General features: G+C 45.7%; 1 long non-coding RNA gene across 1 annotated transcript; it reads right to left on the bottom strand.

Annotated features, from left to right (window-relative positions):
* Window positions 1-1,147: 1,147 nt before the first annotated feature.
* Window positions 1,148-4,523, bottom strand: LOC144984391 (uncharacterized). Its single transcript, XR_013648029.1, has 2 exons — window positions 3,319-4,523; window positions 1,148-1,224 (listed from the first exon to the last, which is right to left on the bottom strand). It is a non-coding gene; the product is annotated as an uncharacterized LOC144984391 (long non-coding RNA).
* Between the last annotated feature and the right edge of the window lie 225 nt (window positions 4,524-4,748).

Here is a 4,748-nt window from a genome sequence, read left to right as displayed (position 1 = left end):
AAAGGCAACCTAACCATTAAACCGCAGTACGCATAAGGGGGCATCCAAACAGAATCTTTACAACGTTTTAACACATAAAAAATATACAAAGTGACACCCTGTCAGTTTATGACATCCTGAGTGGATCAGCCTGTGCCAGCTTGAAGGCATAGTTTGTGTCTAAACAGTGAGCTCAAGTCAGGGTTTTTATTTTTATTGGCTTATTGTAACAGATAGCCGTTCTGTTCATGCTTTGAGATGTTGAATTTTTTTAACTTTTCCTTCAATAAACTGCTCACATTGAGTATTTTGGAATCTTTAGTAGATGACTCCACTTTAAGACACTGGATGATCTTCATTTATAATGGTTGATTACATAAAGCGTACCAATTAAATTTAATAGTTTATCTGTTGCCTAAAAGTTCCTTTTTTTAGATGGATTTGTGGAAGTGGAAGCGTATTTATATCTTTTAGAATTTCTGGCTTTTCCTTTGATGGTCAGGAATCCCATGAAAACTCGGTTGTTCTCTCCCAAATTTGTACTCCTTAAAGCTATTTCTAAGAAAGCATCAAGTGTAACTGAGCAATTTCCCTCCGCTAATGAATTTACATGAATATGTGCTCCCAGTCCACTTGCACACAGAACTAGATTGACCTGCTTTCACATCTGTGATTGGTCACAGATGTGACCAATCACAGATGTTACCTGTTTTCAGACATGCATGACTGAAGCAGTTTACAACTTTGATGATGGAAGATGCTCTTCCAATTAGAGAAAGATGTAATTATAAAGAGTAGTGCAAAGAAGTGGTTTTTTTTTATCTTGAAAACATTTTATAATGAAATAATGTTTAAATTTTACCATTGCAGGATACTAAAACACTATAGTCTAATGCCTTATGTTAAGACTTAAGTGTGCTTTAAGGTTTTGTTTAACCTTTTAACACTGGATATATAGCCGGAAACACCTAAATAACATACCCTCTTTGACATGCCTTAACTCCCCGACCGACTCAATCAAAGGGAATTTGACTGATTCTGACATTTTTGCTTTTCTCCTCTTCAAAATCCACTGGAATTACATTTATTGCGTAGACGGTTGGAGAGTTACTTTAATCTTTAATTTATTCTTTACGGTACTCTAAGTTTTCTCTTTTTTTTCTCTCTCTGGCAATGCATGTACAGTGTATATAATAAGATTTTTGAAAAGTTGCACATTTTTATTTTATTTAATGTTGTTTTAACCTTCGGCCTGACCAGAGCTCTTCTAGGGCCGGCGTTTGGGGGTGGGGGCCTGGGCTTGCTCCGGGGGGGGCCGGCGCTTTCTGGCTCCTCTCTCTCTGTGTGGGGGGGGTGGTGCTGGGCCTGGGGTGTCGGCGCCTCCGGGGGTGGGGCCCCTGGGCTGGTTGGGCCTGGCCCCCTTGCTGGGGGGGGGGACAGCTGTTTGACCACCGGGGGACAGTCTATCAGCTGTCCCCAACTTACCCCCTTCCTCATATAACCTCATAATAGGGTGAGGGGGTGGGGGGCTTAGCCTGCGATGAGCCTTGGGGGGGGGGTTTACTAGGCAGTGGCCCCCCTCCTATGGTTGCCGTATGGAGTGGGCCCCCCCTCTTTCGGTTTTATTTGCACCTTAGACATGTAGGGCCCTTGGTAGGGGGGGTGCTTGGACATCACTGCCAGCAAGCAGCGGATGTCCTCCTAGCACCCTACCCGCCAATTTTAACCGCACCTTAGACATTTAGGGCCCCTTGGTGGGGAGGGTGAGGGGACGTCACTGTGAGTAATCAGGAGATGTCCCCTTAGTGCCCTACCCGCCAATATTAACCGCACCCCCCTTAGTACACACACCCCTCCCCCCTCAATATATACATCCCAACATAAACACACACACATGCACACACACACCATCTCAAACACACATACACGCACACACATTTTGCAAGGAAGGTGGGACCTGGGTCCATCTGTCCCCTGCCTCTTCCCTGGTGGGGGGTGCGGGCCCCTTTGCAACGGCGGCCGTGTCCCCGGGGTGCCGGCTTCCTGGGCCCGGCGGTGCTCTCTCCGCGCGGTGGGGGAGTTCACATTACATCTGAGCCGGGGGTGTCTGGTCCCTGGGGGGTGGGTTCTGGTCCTTGCTCCTGAGTGCTGGGCCCCGCCAAATTTCCAACTGTGGCCGAGCCTGGTCGGGCCATATTTATAACACCCCTTGTGGGCCCTCTTTTTTTCCCCGGGGTTCCCCCCTCCTGGGCGGGGGCGGCGGGCCCCCTGCCTCGCTCCTCCCTGGACCAACCGTGGGCCGGGCGGATGGCTGCCTGGAGTGCGGAGCGGGTCTCCCTTGGGGGGTCCTGGCTCGTACCTGGGGTTGGGGCGGGGGGATGCCCGGAACTCCTGGGTGGTGGTGGGGTGCTCGTTTGGGGCTGTGGGCGTCCTTCTCCGGTGGGGCTCTGCGTTGGGTTCTCCCGGCGCGGCGGGGGGGCTGCTCTCCTGGTTGGGCTCTCTTTCCCTCCGTGCTTCCCTGGCCTCTGGCTCTGGGGGCCTTGCGGCGGCCCTGCTGGCCCTGGCCTGGGTGGCGGGCTTGGTCGCCCCGGCGGCGGTTGTTCCCTGCCGGTTCCCGTGTGGCGTTGGGGGGATTCCGGCTGCCGCTGCTGCTGCGGTGGGGGTCTTGGGGTGGGGATGGCTGGGCACTCTCCCTCCTTCTTTTCACGTTCCACCATCCATTTTAGAAGAACATAAAACCTCACCTGAGCACTGGTGTTAGCTCACCTTTGCACTAATAGCTTGCATGACTGAATGACTGAAATATTTCACACTAGTTGGTTTTAAGGCATAAGTATGCGTGTGTGAACACTATCTGTTTTGTGTACATGTCGACAGGTGGACATTTTTGCAGCTAGCAGGTGTGTTTATAACATTTGAGTGTGTGTGTGGACAGGCCCCGACCTTTTTGTACTGCATTTGAACCTTACCATAATGATTAACAACCAGTAAACTTGTTGCTGTATGCTGCTTCATGGTCTTATCCCCCTTCCCCTCCTATTAGCACCCCCTACCCCCCCCCCCCCCCCTCTCTCTAGCGTCCCTCTCTCTTCTTCCCCTCTTTCCTTTTCCGTCCGGTCCAACACCAAAGATTTTCAGACATGATTGAAATTAATAAAGTTTGGCCTCAATTACAAAAGGGGTTTATTCAGACATACCTTTGGTTTGTCAGAAGATTAATAACCCCTCTTGTTAAAGCAAAATATGTCCAACACAAGAGGCCCTCAGCTCTCGTCTGTCTGCCCAGCTGTTGGACAGGACAAGTTAAAAAAAAAAAAAAAAAAAAAATGTTGTTTTAACCTTACCTTCAATTGTTTTGTACGTTTTATTTTTCTTTGCACAATGATGCCTGATCCCCAGAGCTGCTGTAACAATTCAATTTCCCCACGAAGGGGTCAGGGAACTTTATCTTATCTTTTCTTAGTCGAAAGAATATAAACACTGGAACTAAAGCTCTGGTGTTAAAGGGTTAAACTGTAGCAGTCACAACATCTCTGAAAGAAGCGGTACCTCTTTAATAACCATCATTAGCAATCTGTACTCACATAGGCAGTAACAATGAGTATGTACTTTCTTAACCATCAGATTACAGCGTCTTTCCCTATTGCAATTGAGTATATAGAGCTTCGACCATACTTTTTTGGGCTTGCATTTTCTAGCAGTGTTGGATGAGGTGTATGGCAGAAGTCCAGTTTTATACTTAACTGTGTGAAGGGACTGGATTATCTTAACAGCAGCAGTAATTGGGTTGAAGCACCCAACCCCCCTCAAATTGTGTTTCAAGAAATGATTTACCAGTAAATACTTGTTAAACAACGTACTTTTTCCATTCTATTGCAGAAAGTTTATTGTAAACTACCATCTTGGGCCGGCCATTGTTCCTTCCTGGCTGAAACCCACCCCATCAATGGCAATTTTTGCCCAGTAGAATGCACAAAGTAACAAGATCTTGTACATGTTCTGCGTGAAGCCCCAGGTGGTGGTATGCATCTTAGGTTGAGATGATCCAGGACAGCTGCTGTTTTCTTGCCATCTAAATATGTAGACTTAAACAACTGGTTGGAAGATTGCCAGTCTTTGTCTGTTTAATGGCAAAAACTTGCCCTTATGAAATCAAGTTGTCAAACAATAAAAAAAATATAGAATCACCTGAGAAAATGGAACCTCTTCTGTGGTAGTTCAGTATGTTAGATTTAAAGGTTTAACGGGTAATATACGGTAAGTTTAAAAAGTTCACAAAACAGATGTGTTAACAGTACAAGTCAGTAAAGCTTTATTGATTATGAACAGAAGCAGAACACACTAAATAGGGCCCGCTCTTTATTTTTGATATTTTCTTTTCTGCTAAATTCTTGCTTCATCCTTTACCTCAGTGCAGAGAAATTAGTTGTGAAACTCCATGGAGTCAAATAATTTTTTATAAATTTTTAATGTTGGACGTAACAGCTGTTTGACTGTGCATTTCTGAAACTGTAGCTGAGCATTAGAATTGAAAGCAGAAATTTACTGTCATAGTTTTTGGATCTGATTTTTTAAACAACCATCTCAGAAAAATTGCAAAAGGAACGCAACCTCTTCAAAAAAAAAAAGGAAAAAAATTAAGAGGACTGAAATACACAATAAGAGTCTCTATTATTACTGTATTATGTTATTCTTTTTTCTCTCTTTTGTTAGGTTTGTACTTGATAGACCAGGAATTACGGTATCTTGAAGTACCTTTTCATGATCGC

The sequence above is a fragment of the Oryzias latipes genome, chromosome 16 (genome assembly GCF_053564925.1).
Source record: "Oryzias latipes strain Hd-rR chromosome 16, Olatipes_Hd-rR_3.1".
NCBI lineage: Eukaryota > Metazoa > Chordata > Actinopteri > Beloniformes > Adrianichthyidae > Oryzias > Oryzias latipes.
This window is presented reverse-complemented; position numbering and strand designations above follow the sequence as displayed.